At 36.6% G+C, this 17,123-nt stretch overlaps 6 non-coding genes across 6 annotated transcripts; 5 read left to right on the top strand and 1 right to left on the bottom strand.

Annotated features, from left to right (window-relative positions):
- The first annotated feature begins 8,210 nt into the window (after positions 1-8,210).
- On the top strand, positions 8,211-8,372 carry LOC118262171 (U1 spliceosomal RNA). Its single transcript, XR_004782471.1, has one exon. It is a non-coding gene; the product is annotated as a U1 spliceosomal RNA (small nuclear RNA).
- Positions 8,373-9,240: 868 nt separating this feature from the next.
- On the top strand, positions 9,241-9,402 carry LOC118262172 (U1 spliceosomal RNA). Its single transcript, XR_004782472.1, has one exon. It is a non-coding gene; the product is annotated as a U1 spliceosomal RNA (small nuclear RNA).
- An 881-nt stretch (positions 9,403-10,283) lies between these two features.
- Positions 10,284-10,445, top strand: LOC118262177 (U1 spliceosomal RNA). The gene has a single exon (XR_004782477.1). It is a non-coding gene; the product is annotated as a U1 spliceosomal RNA (small nuclear RNA).
- Positions 10,446-12,054: 1,609 nt separating this feature from the next.
- LOC118262174 (U1 spliceosomal RNA) lies at positions 12,055-12,216 on the top strand. The gene has a single exon (XR_004782474.1). It is a non-coding gene; the product is annotated as a U1 spliceosomal RNA (small nuclear RNA).
- A 701-nt stretch (positions 12,217-12,917) lies between these two features.
- On the top strand, positions 12,918-13,080 carry LOC118262175 (U1 spliceosomal RNA). The gene has a single exon (XR_004782475.2). It is a non-coding gene; the product is annotated as a U1 spliceosomal RNA (small nuclear RNA).
- An 863-nt stretch (positions 13,081-13,943) lies between these two features.
- LOC118262168 (U1 spliceosomal RNA) lies at positions 13,944-14,105 on the bottom strand. Its single transcript, XR_004782468.1, has one exon. It is a non-coding gene; the product is annotated as a U1 spliceosomal RNA (small nuclear RNA).
- Between the last annotated feature and the right edge of the window lie 3,018 nt (positions 14,106-17,123).

The raw sequence follows: 17,123 nt of genomic DNA, 5'->3' as shown, positions 1-17,123 counted from the left end.
GTTGGTTTAGTGGTCGCAAATGCGACTGCCGAACAAGGGGTCTCGGGTTCGATTCCCGGGTCGGGTAAAGTATTACTGGGTTTTTTCGGATTTTCGAAAATTTCTCGGTAGTAGCACGGAGTCTGGGATTGTGTCCCGGATATGGCAATAGGCTCACCCCTATTACATGGGACTTAAAACACAAATGGTGAAAAGTGGGTGTACATTGTATAGCGGCATTACATGCCGTAATGTGCACCTTTTTTTTTTTTTAGGGTGGAAAATCATCCAATGACTTCTCTCGCCTTGGGCGAGGCGAGAGGGAGTGTCAGACTCTTACTGACTAAAAACCACCCCGTTCCTACTCCTGCCCGTCGAGCCGGAGCCCCGGTAAACCCGCTAGGTTGTCCGCAGCTCCGGATTAGGCTGATGCCTAATCCGGCCCTACTGGGCCCCATCTGTGGTGGTCTGATGGCTCTTTGAGGCGCGCGCAGAACGCGACGCACCGCACGCACGGGTCTGGTTCTGGTCGAGCGGCGAGCTACCCTTGCTCGTCGTCCGCAGACCCGCACTTAAGGTGGCCGGAGATCCTCTGCCTATCCCTTCAGGGATAAAAGGCGTGACGTTGTGTGTGTGTGTGTGAGAGAGAATTTATTAGACTTGTTGTTTGTGTGACAAATATTGTCCAAATAAAGTAAACCGACTTTCCGGGAATATATCTTAATATCTTAATATGATTTATTTATTTATACTAGCTATTGTATACAAACAGAAACATTATTATATCAGCTACTAAAACCAAAATGTACCACTTTCGAAAGTCACTTCTTCCAGCCGTTTTGTGAACATATTTACAATTACTATCTCTTCCCCAATATAGCTTCCCAAATTATCTCACCTTTGTCCTTGTCGGTGTACACAATCTCTACAATATAGTCACGTGTATACATATACACACAACTGTCTAGTGTCTAGTATACATAAGGCAGACTACAGACTGTCTCATTATGCATAAACTTGGCGGAGCACTTGAGAGCTCGCAGTAATGTCTCGATTGTCTACACATAGCACTAAAGCTACTTACTCCCTCTTTTAGTCTAGTATGAAGGGTCTCTTGAAATATTTGGAGTTGTATGTAAGTACGTGTGTACTTATTATGTGTTGCTTTTAATCTTGTAATCATTGGCTGTGCAAAATGTGATTTAATACCTTCTTATGACGAAACACGGATCCACATGAAACACAAATTGTTTTCTTAAACGCATACGGTAACAAGGTTAATCAAAAAGAATTTCATTTGTCTATCTATGCAGATATATATGATGTTAGAATCATTGAAATTGGGTCAAAAGTTTAAATCTAACGTGTAATAAACAGATTGCTAACCCATATTCATAACTAAACAATTAGAAGTATGGTATTTACAACCTTAAATACACAACTAAGTATTCGACAATTTCTTTGATCTTCACAATATTGTCGAAATATTTGACTTGAGAATTCTTCCCTAATCACCGCCAATAACTTTCCTCTTTTATTCCGTGCCCTGACAAAAATGACCTCAATACCATATTCTGTACAAAAAAAAATAATCGCGATAATAACAATAAATTGCTTGCAACGCGAAATAAATGAGTGTCATCGGGCTGATTGGACACAATCAATCGTCGAAAGGAAACGTTTGAGAGGAGGCCGAGCAAAAAATTAATGATGGGAAATCAGGGGGAGATAAGGAAAAGTGATCAGTCTTAGGGGAGGTAATATTGATACTAAATTCAGAGGATAAGACACAGGAAAAGGGGAGGCCGGAGCCTCGTGGATTTAATGTAACTTTTTGTTTAATAATGGCGACCCGATTCTTGCTTTGAACATTGAGTTTATGCTTTTGATTGTATTGAGAGGATGAGGAGTATTTACCTTGGATTTTTTTCTGTTTTGTTCGAAACCTATTAACGACAGTTACCAATGTGGCTTTTTCCAAGATATGTGTATTTTCTAAGATTACTTAAACACCACTGAAACATCGCGAGGAAAACTGAGCTTATAATTTCTTATTATGAAAATCACCAACCCGCTTTGAGCAAGCGTGATGATTAAGGCTCAAATCTTCTCCATGTGACAAGAGGCCTTTGGTCAGCGATAGCGACTTATAGGCTGTTAATATACATATACTCTCAGTTAATTTGCAGTTTCTACTTATCAAACCTCTTTGCAGTAGCTCATAAAGCGAAGGTACCTTTACCACCCACTATCAGATTAAGTATAAAATAAAATAAAAGGCACTAACAAGGAAAAACGTTTAAAACTTAGCTAACGTTTGGTGTTACGGGCTTCGAGCCAAAATTCCTAAAGTACTTACTGTTCAGAGACTGGAGTATTTAGCGAAACTTTTTGTGGTTCACTTCAGACTAGATCATGTAATTTCTAGACTTTAGTACCTAAAAGAATCCTTCGTACTTAAGACTTAAGAATATTACTTGCATGATAGTTTTCCGAACTAACGAATATGAATACATGTATAAACCCATAACCACCAGAACACATTTTGCGGATCACACAGAAAGTTAAAACGAACTAGCATTCACGTAACCAAGAGATTCCTTTGAAAATTGCTTATTGAAATAAAATAATAAATAACCAATAATAAAATTCGTTAATAAAATTACTCCTTCCTTTTACGTGCGTTTTCGGATTCTTGTGCCATTTACGGGCAGATACATTACAGAATCAAAGCTAGAATCAAAGCTTTGAGACGATCTTTCTTACACATACATACATACTTAATTTGCCACAACTGTTTAGTAGACAACAATATATTGATTCATTTCTGTACTAACAAAAAGATACTTAATTAAATAAAGACTTAAATAGCGTTAAATACACCTAACAAACTCCACTACACATAGCAAACCCTGTACATTGTAACGTGAGACTTTCAATCTGTCCACAAACGAGACTATCACGCATAAAATAGAAAAACAGCCCGCACCGGAAGATGGGCCCAAGATTAATTGTGACGTCAGCAGCGGAAGGGGACACGAGGGGGAGCGGGGGACGGGGGACGGAAGCAAGGGGGGACAGACCGGATGTCCGGCTGACGCGGCGGACTGTTTGCTAGCGCTCCTAGCACGGCAAGAATGTGTGTGAATAACCGAATATGTGGTTAAATTATGATGTAATTATAATTTTAGAATTTAAATGAGAAGTTAAAACTCATATAAAATACTCTTAAAATTTTTGTGTTAGTACATATTAGTTTTGAAAAAGTTCTGTGTAATTGAAAAGTTTTAGAGTATTCAACATAGAGTTGGGAATTAAAATTAAAGTTTTTCATGTATTTAATGCCCCTTTCAAATAACAGGAGACTAAAATTATGATTCTATCATCTTGAGCCTACGAACTATGCTACACGGCATTCTAAGCAAGCGATGCTGTAGCCGTAGCGAGCATTCTGATCAAGGGATTCCGTAGCGGACATTCTCAGCGAGAGACTCCGTAGCACTGTGTAGTATTTTCGTAGCGCGTCGTAGCGCGTCGTAGCGTTTGTAGCTAATTGGCTACATCGTAAATCAAGACAGCAACTTAGAAACTGCAACATTTATTACTATTTTTCTTTGTGCTTGTTGTTGTTGGGAACATTTTTAATTATTTTTAAGTAACAATTTATTTTTCTCAGTTTTAACCCGCAGTGTGGCCGGAACGCAGATCTACGCGAGACACAATGTGTTTTCCAATGTCTTATATTCGAGAGATTACACAAAACACAATAAAATATGAGAGGAAAGTCTATGAATCTGATGTAAGTAAACACCAATTACACACCAATCCAGATTTCGTGACTAAAATTACTAATATTTAACCAGCCCAGCTTTCATTTTAAGAAAGAGTATGAAGTTACGTCGTAATATTTCGTTACATTATCACATCATCATATGTCACACCTGTTAGCCTTAAAGTAATCGAAACGAGAGCGCGTACGGCGCTCTGATTGGCCGGATCGAATGATCCAACCAATCAAAGCGCCGAACGCGTCGTGTCGATTACTTTAAACGTAAATAAAACTCGTAGTAAGAATACTAATAAGAATACTAACAGTCACGTAACAAAAATAATAATAATAAAAATAACAATCAGTCTCAAACCCGCAGCACTACAGCATTATCCTGTAGTTGAACAGTTTCCCAACGATCACGAAGTCTGGAAGTGCCATCAATCGTGTCCAACGAGCGCGGCCGCCCGTAATGATCCGGCATTCAGACTCCTGCAACAAAACTCATAAAAGCCGGTGTACGTGTAACTCTCTACTTTAAAATTACAAACAGTCGGGCAAGTTTTAGAAAACTCATCCCTGTGCACGATGCTGAGGTAGTGAGGCTAGATGTGTTAGTTTACGGAAGGAAATAAGAAGAGATACTTAATGTTAGGTTAGGGACAGGATACTTTTCCTCCATATTTGAGTACCTATGATAATCATTAAGGATCTAAGTAACATTTTCATTAGGAAATTTAATTTCAAGCTCATTATTTTTTTGACAATTAAGAGAGAAAATAAAAGAGAGATGAGATGTAGATATATGTTTTTTGGCGCATAAAATGTGCCGTCACCACACACAATCTTCCCGAGAAAATTAATTTGCTAGAATCTACACTTTGGATCGAGCAAATAGCTTTACTGGCTGACCGGCAGACATTTATTATTATTTTTGCTTTGACGGTCAAAAGCGCCTTCTTGGTCTATTTTAAATAAATAATTTTGATTTTGACTTTGCTGTATATCAAAAATGTATTAATTTCGCTAGCTGAAGTTATCATATTAATCCATCATTAGCTTAATTATGACAATTCTAGTATGAAAACATCTGTGTAACACAGCATTTGTAGCTCTTCGCGCAGAAGTAAAGTTTGTCGTGCTGGTACGAAACGGAAGATGAGCAAATAATAGCGTGTGCATGTGAATTTTATTCATAAACTGTGTCTAATAGCTGTGCTCATAATAATTGTGCATGTCCTTCCTACAGTTCACGCGTTGGACACTGCATAAATGTATGGTACGAGTTTAAACTATTTGTTGTGAGAATTTATAGGTTGGACCTGCTTTCAAGTTCAAGATTTTCTTTTATAATTGTTTTTGAATTTGTTTCGGTTTTGCCTTTCAGTATTATGCGGCTTGGTATCATACCAGTCCTTGGTTTAAGTCTGAAGACAATTGAGTCAGTTTACAAATACGTTATTTAACAAATAATGTAATTATAACATTTGCAGACAAAATCTCACAACCAACAGATAAGACAAAGATAACTAAATGACTGCACGGTTGGAGCGGCGGATTCGATTCCCGGACGGATCAAATCTGTGTGATTTAAAAATTGTTGTTTCGGGTCTGGGTGTGATGTGTACGTGAACTTGTATATTTTCAAACGCACCCACAACTCAGTAAATAATAATAGTGTGGGCGACGTTTAAAAAAATGTGTTTACATCTAATAAAATAAGCAACATCTTGAATGCAATAACCACTTAACCACACTATATAGAAATGTCAATTAAATACTAGCAATTGGCATTTGCAAAACTAAACTAACACGGTTATAACTTCTAACGATAACAGATAACAGTTAAACGGGTTAGTTATAACAGAACTCTTAGTACGAGTTTGCTGTACCTACATTTGCGCTCTGATTGGTTGGTTTATTTGAGCCAGCCAATCAGAGCGCCGAACGCGCTCTCGTTTCGATAACTTTAAACGTGAAGCAAACTCATACTAAGGGTACAATTAGGTAAACGCTAAACGATAAATATTTACTTGTAATTCCCACGATACAACTTCACAGCTTCCGTGTGATCTTTAAACGCGTTTCATTAACATCTAGATATCATAATTACTGTATTTAACTTCTAACCTTTAATCAAAAGTGAAATTTTACTCATTAACATAGTTGAAGTTGTTGAAACTTGTGCTCCTTTAAACCGTAGTTTGCCTGGAACACAGATCTATATGAGACATGAGGTTTCTATTGTATCTCATATACTGGCATACAAGAGGTGAAAATGTTATTAAGACCTTCAAACGAAGCATTGTTCACGAAATTACACCTTATTTTTATTGAAGTTGTGGGTACCTAAGTAAGTGAAGATTTTTAGCCCTGCCTTTGTGAACACCTTTTACGTCGATTCAGATTTAATAAAAACCCACGTTACCTCTCCCCTTTTATGACTACGTGACATGTTTTGTTGTTATTATTTTTTAAACAACTTTTACGACAGTGCGGCCATCATGCACTAGAATTATAGGGCATATCCAACTAACTAATTAGTGATGTAATATACCCCTTCTTAAATTAAAGATAATTGATATATTTCTTCAATTAAATTGACTTGGTCATAAAATTGTGGAGATTTTGGATACTCTGGCTCCTGTCTGTCACCCTGATCTATCCCCTGTAAAGAATTAATGAAGTAATCCCCTGTTCCAAATAAGTACCTAAGTAAGTATTACGAAAATTGGTTACTCAAAGAATCGATGCGTATCATCCATCCAATATCCAAACTTATCTACAAGACAAACAGACCAATTCCAATAAAAAACAAAACGATCAAAACAAAATCGTTGAAGCATTTATTTAAACAAGAAAACTTTACTAACACGGTATAAAAGACTGGATTAAATTGAAAAACACCACGTAAAAATTGGATTCCTTCGCGGGCCTTCTTCATTACCATTTATATGGGAGAACTTGCAACGCTAACTTATAGGGAAACTTGCTAATACATAGATTATAAGCACCGAGAACTGTTGCATTTACATAATGACTGCAACAGTGGTTACCGGAGGGCAGAGGGCATCTGGTGATGATTCTCCATCAATGTTCAATGTCTTTTGAAGATTGGAGTTAGGTTATGCAACTGTTAAATTATTTATGCGAGATATTATCTGTGCTCTTTCTTTTTTATTTTTCTTTATGGCAACTAATGTGGCTTTGAAGTTTAGGTGTGTGTTTCTTTTATTACATTTTTGTTATTAATGTGCAAACAAACGTATGACTTGTTAGCTCAATATTACAACTTTCGACATTAAAATAATAACAATTAAAAAATAATACGTAGGTAATAATAACGTGTAATTCTACATTCTACAATAAAACTTTGAAAACTGTTAATGTAAAAGTTAAATTCTTAAATCAAAACTTAATAATAAACTAATTCAACGCTTTATATTCGCTCAAAAGTCATTACGAAACACCGCTAACAGTGGTGAACTTGATGAATTACTTACAATCATTAAAGGGTTACAAATTGCTTTCAACGCCTAATTTATACAGTTTTAGCGCCATATCGGTTGGCGCGAAACGCGATTCCTTCCAGCCAGCCCGTATATCATGGCCAGGGTAATGCGAACACTGTCTCTATTCCGACCTCTTTCGCGTGCCACACGAAACATGGCGTGTCCTATCTTGTGACCAACGTCTTCCAACTGGCAACACTGTGTCACTATTCTTACGTCAAAATTTTGCACAGATAACACACAACATTAAGTGCTGGCTAATCAAAAAAGAGGAAGAATCGAAAGTAATATGATGCACAATGCCTTAATAATAGTGTTTTGTTGTATAATAAACGGATGTGTTTTGCGAAAACTTTATTATCGTAAAACGTTTTGCTCCTTAGATTTTTTATTATTTAAAACTCTACACGAATTACTGGGTAGACTTCAAAGTTCAAATAAGCAAATCCAGCGATATTTCTTTTATTTTTTATACCATAACATACATGCGATATTGTTTCAGAAGTGATTCCAATTTCTTTTCTTATAAATAAATACATAGTTCAAAATATCTATAAATTAAAGACTATAGAAATTTAATAAATAATTGATTCAGTCGTCAGCTCATTTCTAAATTAATTCTAATAGTCTAAGCCTAATTTTATTTTCATTCCACGTATCTAGTACACTAGATTAACCCGTTCACCGCCACGTGTCAAATCATAATACTTGTTAGACCAATAGTCAGTTTTATCATTGTTATGTCAATTTAAATGCGCTGCTCGTGCTGTTAATTTAAAAGTTTTATATTATGTAGCAAGTATTTGGTTAATGACAATTGTTAATTGTTAAGTATAATTTAGTTCCAATTGCCAAACTAGATGGCGTTGCAAAAATACGTCACATTTCTGAATCGCGGTGTTAAGATTCTCCGCCGTTGAACGACCCTCGCGCTGTGCCGAGACGAAATCATACTTACCTGGCATAGGGGATACCGTGATCAAGAAGGCGGTTCCCCCAGGGCGAGATCCTCTCATTGCACTGCGATTGGGTTGACCCCTGCGATTATCCCTAATGTGGATAACTCGGATGCGTAATTTTTGGTAGTGGGAACTGCGTACGCGCTGTTCCCCCAGAATTCTTAAAAAAATGATTGCTCTAGACTCATTAATCTTTCAAATTTTAAGTTCATTGCTATTGATGTGAGCTAGTGCAACTATATCAGTGAAAGCTAGTTCCATGTCTTTCTGTCTTCCATTTGTGTAAAACCAACAATCATACTATTATTATAAATTCGAAAGTTCGTGAAAATGACGTAGACATCAGGATATGTGTAATGTTACTCTTTCATGAAAAAACAGGATGGATTTAGATGTGGTATAAAGACAGTTTGTAGTTTGGAACAACACATGGGGATAATTGTTTTATCCTGGAAACACGGGTGAAGCCACTGGCAGAAGCTAGTGATATCATAAAATTGGTCAATAGAAATGCTTAATTTTATAATTTAAAAACAAGCGTCAATTCCAACATGGGAAAAGGATGGTTCCTGTGGTATCGTTGCTATCATTACTAAAGCACGTACATTATCAAGCACTTTAAATTTGATTTGATGTTCTATTTTTCATAAATTTCATGCAGCTTCGCAGATAAAAAAGACAAAAGCATAAAACATGTGGGTAAGCAAAAAATATATATTTGTTCCAATTTCGATGACAATTAACCCTGTAACCGTATGTGCACTGTGAAGCAGGTGTAAAGCATTTATTTATTCATATTTTTATATCACATGGTCCTTTAACAAATTATTATTGCAACTATTGCCGCTGTTATTGTTGAACGCTTGAAAAAATACCATAATGATATTGTGCTTTTCTGAATCATGCGATTCAGTTCCATTTTTCTAACTAGATGGCGTTACAAAAATACGTCACATTTCTGAATCGCGGTGTCAAGATTCTCCGCCGTTGAACGACCCTCGCGCTGTGCCGAGACGAAATCATACTTACCTGGCATAGGGGATACCGTGATCAAGAAGGCGGTTCCCCCAGGGCGAGATCCTCTCATTGCACTGCGATTGGGTTGACCCCTGCGATTATCCCTAATGTGGATAACTCGGATGCGTAATTTTTGGTAGTGGGAACTGCGTACGCGCTGTTCCCCCAGAATAACTAAAAAAATTGTTTGCTCTAAACTAATTTTTTTTTTTTAATCTAAGTCGATTGCTAATTAATTGAGTTGCAAAGCTAGTTACACGTCTTTTTGTCTTCCGATTGCGGAAAGACAACAATCGTACTAATATTATAAATGCGAAAGTTCGTGAGAATGGCATAGACAAAGAAATATGTTTGTTACTCTTTCATGAAAAAACAGGATGGATTTAGATGGGGTATAGAGACAGTTTGTTGTTTGGAACACCACATGTGGTAATTTTTATCTTGCAAACACGGGCGAAGCCACTGGCAGAAGCTAGTGATGTTATAAAATTGGTCAATAGAAATACTTAATTAAATAATTTAAAAAGAAGCGTCAATTCCAACATGTGAAAAGGATGGTTCCTGTGGTGTCGTTGCTATCATTACCGTACTAATAAGTAATACAAAAACACGTACATTGTCAAGCACTTTTAATTTGATTTGATGTGATATTTTGGTATACTATTTTTCATGAATTTCATGCAGCTTCGCAGATAAAAAAGACAAGGGCATAAAACATGTGGGTAAGCAAAAAAACATATTTGTTCCTATTTCGATGATAATAATTAACCCTGTAACCGCATGTGCACTGTGAAGCAGGTGTAACGCAATTATTTGTTTGTATTTTTATATCACATGATACTTTAACAAATTATTGTTGCAATTATTGCCACTGTTGTTGTTGAACACTTGAAAAAAATACCATAATAATATTGTGCTTTTCTGAATCACGTGATTTAGTTCCAATTGTCAAACTAGATGGCGTTGCAAAAATACGTCACATTTCTGAATCGCGGTGTTAAGAGTCTCCGCCGTTGAACGACCCTCGCGCAGTGCCGAGACGAAATCATACTTACCTGGCATAGGGGATACCGTGATCAAGAAGGCGGTTCCCCCAGGGCGAGATCCTTTCATTGCACTGCGATTGGGTTGACCCCTGCGATTATCCCTAATGTGGATAACTCGGATGCGTAATTTTTGGTAGTGGGAACTGCGTACGCGCTGTTCCCCCAGAATTCTTAAAAAAATATTGTTCTAAACTCCTTAAACCTTTTCAAAATTAAAGTCCATTGCTATTGAAATGAGTTGTGAAACTAGTTCCACGTCTTTATGTCTTTCGTTTGCGGAAAGACAACAATCGTACTATCATTATAAATGCGAAAGGTCATAAGAATGGCGTAGAAAAGGAAATATGTTTGTTACTCTTTCATGAAATAACAGGATGGATTTAGATGTAATATAGAGACAGTTTGGAACAACTCAAGGGATAAATTGTTGAACTTGAAAACATGTTCGAATCCACTGACAGAAGCTAGTGATGTTATAAATTTGGTAAAAAGAAATGTTTACCAAGGTTAATGTAGCAGGGACCTTTTTCATTTCGATATACAGTGTAGTCCCTTTACTACGACTTCGCATATAGCGACCAACCGTTTTTAGCGACGAAAGTTTAGGCATTTGTTTGGTTTTAGTATAAACTTGCATTAATAGACATTCGTTTATTACGACTCCGCTTACAACGACCAACCGCTTTTAACGACCGAATTTCACACATAATTGTCCGGTTACAACGACAAAACGACGAGCGTTGCCGTGTTTACAAATAATTCATAGAAAATAATGAAATAAATGATTAGCTATCTCAACTATCGCCCCACGCGACGCCTCTGATTGGAAATTGACTGTTTATTTTATGGCAGTACGTATTTGTAGGTAAATCCAAGTGACGCGATAAAACGCGAATAAAACCAGAAATAAACAAAAATTACAGACCATTTGCATTAAATGTAAAGTTGTTAGAATAGATTTATAGTTCCATATAAGAAAGCGGTACATTATGTACGTACATTACACATCCTTACATAATTTGAATAATTAATAAATAACTAGGTATTTTGATTAAAATGAGTTTTTATTTTATCTGCTCATCACCTAAACGGGCATTTAACTGTAATATCTGTTATATAAAAAAAAACTTTTTTCTGTTCGTTTAATACGACTTCCGGTTAGTACGACGTAATGTCACCGGTCCCTTGGTAGTCGTTATAACCGGATTCTACTGTAATTATCTATTTAAAAAGAAACGTCAATTCCAACATGTGAAAGGGATGGTTCCTGTGGAGTTGTTGCTATCATATTACTAATACTAAAGCCCGTACATTAACATGCACTTTTAATTTGATTTGATGTGATATTTTGGTGTTCTATTTTTCATGAATTTCATGCAGCTTCGCAGATAAAAAAGACAAAAGCATAAAACATGTGGGTAAGCAAAAAAAAATTGTTTCAATTTTGATGGCAATTAACCCTGTAACCGCATGTGCACTGTGAAGTAGGTGTACAACATTTATTTATTCGTATTTTTATACCACATGGTCCTTTAACAAATTATTATTGCAACTATTGCCGCTGTTATTGTTGAACACTTGAAAAAACACCATAATTAACTGACTTCCCGGAGGAAGAAGGAGGTTCTCATAATATTGTGCTTTTTTGAATTATGCGATTTAGTTCAAATTGTTGTATATAGATGGCGTTACAAAAATACGTCACATTTCTGAATCGCGGTGTTAAAATTCTCCGCCGTTGAACGACCCTCGCGCTGTGCCCAGATAAAATCATACTTACCTGGCATAGGGGATACCGTGATCAAGAAGGCGGTTCCCCCAGGGCGAGATCCTCTCATTGCACTGCGATTGGGTTGACCCCTGCGATTATCCCTAATGTGGATAACTCGGATGCGTAATTTTTGGTAGTGGGGACTGCGTACGCGCTGTCCCCCCAGAATAACTAAAAATCTATTGCTCTATACTCATTAAATCTTTTCAAAATTGAAGTCAATTGCTATTGAAATGAGTTGCTAAGTTAATTCCACGTCTTCCGTTTGCAGAAAGACAACAATCGTACTATCATTATAAATTCCAAAGTTCGTGAGAATGACGTAGACATAAGGTTATAATATAATTATGTTTGTTACTTTCACAAAAATCACAGAATGGATTTAGATGTGGTATAATTTGGATTTAGAATTTTGGATTTATGTATGTAGTTTGTATTTTGGAATTATACAAGTGGCAATTTTTATCTAGCAAACACGGGCGCAGCTACTGGCAGAAGCTAGTGATGTTATAAAATTTGTCAGGAAATTATTTGCTAAGATTAATGTAGAAAGAACCTATTTCAGTTCAAGATAATTATTTATTTTAAAACGAAGCGTCAATTCCAACATGTGAAAAGGATGGTTCCTGTGGTGTCATTGCTATCATTACTAATACAAAGGCACGTAAACAAAGCGATTTAATTATGTAAATTAAATACCACGTGTCGCCGCACGCTATCAGCTGGTTACTATGATATAAACACCACGCGATTTAGTTCCAATTGTCGAACTAGATGGCGTTGCTAAAATACGTCTCATTTCTGAATCGCGGTGTTAAGATTCTCCGCCGTTGAACGACCCTCGCGCACTGCCGAGAAGAAATCATACTTACCTGGCATAGGGGATACCGTGATCAAGAAGGCGGTTCCCCCAGGGCGAGATCCTCTCATTGCACTGCGATTGGGTTGACCCCTGCGATTATCCCTAATGTGGATAACTCGGATGCGTAATTTTTGGTAGTGGGGACTGCGTACGCGCTGTCCCCTCAGAATTCTTAGAAAAGATGATTCTCATCTCTAACTATTATAGGGTTTCTTGGCGCTGAGACCAAAACCATGGTAATATTATCGAAAATAATACATTATCAGAACTTTTAAACGGCAGACTCGATGGTTCAGAATTGAATTATAAATAAGAATACAATAAAATTTTCCCTGTAAACAATAGAGCACATTAAATAATCGGGAGAAATATTTAAATTTTTAAAATTTTTAAACCTTATTAAGCTCAAACCAAGCTTGGCCCTTAATAACACTTCAGTGGGTACAATGAACACAACGTAAGAACAACACTTGAAGAAAGTACAAAAATATTCACATTATTTTAACCTTTGGTTTAAACGCCATCTACGGTCAATCATGGGAACGTCAGATAAATGTACCAGAGCGCTACGCCACGTGTAGTGTAGGGTTAACAGTACCTAATCTCGACTCCGGTTGGAAGTTACGGGTCATACTGCGTAGATGGCGCTGTTTGGTATTAACTTTATACTCACAATATAATATTTACGTTTAAATATTTAAGATCATAATATTTTCCATCTAAATCTGTTATAATTATTTTTGAAAACAGTTTTTTCATTTCTAGTAAATGCTTACATTATAATATATTGTACAGTATAAATACAGAATGGTGTATTTTAAAAAATAAAGAAATACAACTGAACCTCTATTTATTTAGTCTATTTCTATAATGGTCAGTACGAGTCAGTAGCCAATGCCTAGTTTGAAATTCACATCGAATCACAATTCACAAGAACTTCAGTTTCCAAGATGCCACATTAGTTCAGTCTATAGTGAGTAGTGACCTTAAAACCTAGAATAGTCTAGATTTATTTTATAGTTATTCTGGGGGAACAGCGCGTACGCAGTTCCCACTACCAAAAATTACGCATCCGAGTTATCCACATTAGGGATAATCGCAGGGGTCAACCCAATCGCAGTGCAATGAGAGGATCTCGCCCTGGGGGAACCGCCTTCTTGATCACGGTATCCCCTATGCCAGGTAAGTATGATTTCTTCGCGGCAGTGCGCGAGGGTCGTTCAACGGCGGAGAATCTTAACACCGCGATTCAGAAATGTGACGTATTTTTGTAACGCCATCTAGTTTGACAATTGGAACTAAATCGCATGATTCAGAAGAGCACAATGGTATTTATTTTGAAGTATTCGACAGCAACAGTGGTAATAATTGCAATAATAATTTGTTAAAGGACAAAGTGATATAAATATACAATCAAAAAAATGCTTTACATCTGCTTCACAGTGCACATGCGGTTACAGGGTTAATTGTCATCGAAATTAGAACAAATATTTTTGAATACTCACATGTTTTATGCTTTATTAACTCTAGTCAAACAATAATCTGCAAAGCTGCCTGAAAAACATGACAAAAATAAAACAATAAATTATCACATCAAATCAAATCAAATTAAAAGTGCTTGATAATGAATAAATGACCATAATTACAGTATCCCGCATAATATCCTAGCTACTAATGATTGGTTAATTAAATATAGCAATTTGTAGTGTGTCCCCTACACAATGGATGCACGGATGATATGTTTCGTTAGAGACAGGATGAGTCCATCACGGTGATACGGAAGATGGGATGGAGATGTGTCGCTTTATATATCTTCATTTTGTCTTCGTAAGATGACAATGTTATGTACCCTGCTGCACTTGAAAAATATGTCGTCGTATGTCCGAAATAAAGTACATATAATGTTCTCTATGTATGTCGTTCCTTTTTTAGCATAAGATTTTATTGAAATTGTGATTAAGTTTAAGTAATTGAATTTTAGCCGAATGTAAACAAATGGACTTTCTATTTATTTATTTCAACTATTACCACTAACAATACAGGTACATTATACATATAATCTAATGCGTTAGTGTGGCAGTATTAAATTAGTTCCTGGTAATGTATGATTATAAAAATAAAATGATTCATTGCCATGACTCGGACCTGATCTTCTTGAACATCAGGAAGTGATCAACGTAAATAAGACAATATTACTAAATCAGTTGTCTCACACCATCATGCAACTGATCACTGATGACTTTTTTAAAGGCCTTTCCCGACATAAACATACAAGTTCACAAACACATGACACCCAGACCCGAACCAACAATTTGTGGTACAAAGAGTTGCTCCATGCGGGAATCGAACCCGCTACACGTTGCGTGGCAGCCGATTGCCCAGCCACCACGTGAACTGTGCAGTCGTTTTTAATAACAATAATTGTGTTTTGAAACATTATCAACCGATCGATCTTCACAAGGGCTATCGAGAATATTAAAAAGTATCGTTAAAAGCAATTTGTTCCCCTTCCTCTTGTTATGCACTCGTACAGTTGAATTGCAGCATCCGCTAAGACGATGATATGATCGTAGTAGGTATATATATTTTTTCAATATCAGATACATGTCTGTTTGTTTGATAAAATATATTTTTTTATGATGTTTCTTATCTAGCAGCACGCCATGGCTTTGAAAGGGTGTTAATACCTTCATAGGCGTCCTCAGAGAAGAATATTAAGACGTCTCATTAATCAATAATAAATATTGCAAAGATATTCAATACCCCCTTTAATTCTAAACTACACTCAATCAAAGCACTCTAATCAATTGTGCAAACCACATTGCAGTCGAAACCTAAAATAATATTATTGTGCAATGAGGCTTCATTCATAGAGGCTATAGGAATATTTTGAACGAGAAAATCATCCAATAACTTCTCCAGCGTAGGGCGAGGTGAGAGGGAGTGTCAGACTCTTACTGAATAAAATCCACCCCTTACCTACTAGTGCAAGAAAATAAAAGTTGTGAAATAAAATTTAAGCTCGCTCTAAGTTTTGTCCCATCATTGCGCAATCTTTAATAACACTAAAAGCCAAAAATGTTGCACAATTCGTCCTGTCTATACTTATACTAATATTATAAAGCTGAAGAGTTTGTTTGTTTGTTTGTTTGTTTGTTTGAACGCGCTAATCTCCGGAACTACTGGTCCGATTTGAATAATTCTTTTTGTGTTAGATAGTCCATTTATCGAGAAAGGCTATAGGCTATAAAACATCACGCTATGACCAATAGGAGCCGAGCAGAGCGGGTGAAACCGCGCGGAAGTAGCTAGTTATACATATAAACCTTCCTCTTGAATCACTATCTATTAAAAAAAGTCGCATCAAAATCCGTTGCGTAGTTTTAAAGATTTAAGCGTACAAAGGGACATAGGGACAGAGAAAGCGACTTTATTTTATACTATGTAGTAATATACAAGTCTATACTTACTAATATTATAAAGCTGAAGAGTTTGTTTGTTTGTTTGTTTGAACGCGCTAATCTCCGGAACTACTGGTCCGAATTGAAAAATTCTTTTTGTATTGGGTAGTGCATTTATTGAGGAAAGCTATAGGCTATAAAACATCACGCTATGACCAATAGGAGCCGAACAGAGCGGGTGAAACCGCGCGGAATTAGCTAGTTCTGCAATATAGGCAATTGATAGTCAAGGCACAGAATAATAAGTAGTCAAGGCTCTAGGGTCCTCGATCCGGAGCTGCGGACAACGTTCCAGATTATCGCGGCTCCGGCTTAAAGCAGGAGAAGGAACGGGGTATTTTTTAGTCATTAAGAGTCTGACTCTCCCTTTCGCCTCACCCAAGGCGTGAGAAGACATTGAATGATAAAAAGATAAAAAATAAACTCCAGAGGCCGCCCAAAAGACATTTCACTGTTCCCTATGCAAATATCAACACGACTCTCCTTAAAACAAATAGATATCTATATGATTAACAACAGGGTAATATTTGGCATGCTAAAAAGGTTAGCAACAGGAAACCCTATCTAAAAGATTACGTTATCTAAAACGTGAATTCTTTACAAAATTCAATGACAAAATTTGTTGCAAGTTCATTGTAATGAAGATAAGCACCTTCTTTTTAGATAATGGATTTCTTTTGGTAATGTCATATGCCTTCACCGTGTTTCTGGTGCAAGTGGAAAGTAACTTTGTATCTAAAGTTCTAA

Source organism: Spodoptera frugiperda, chromosome 20 (assembly GCF_023101765.2).
Source record: "Spodoptera frugiperda isolate SF20-4 chromosome 20, AGI-APGP_CSIRO_Sfru_2.0, whole genome shotgun sequence".
Classification (NCBI taxonomy): domain Eukaryota; kingdom Metazoa; phylum Arthropoda; class Insecta; order Lepidoptera; family Noctuidae; genus Spodoptera; species Spodoptera frugiperda.
This window is presented reverse-complemented; position numbering and strand designations above follow the sequence as displayed.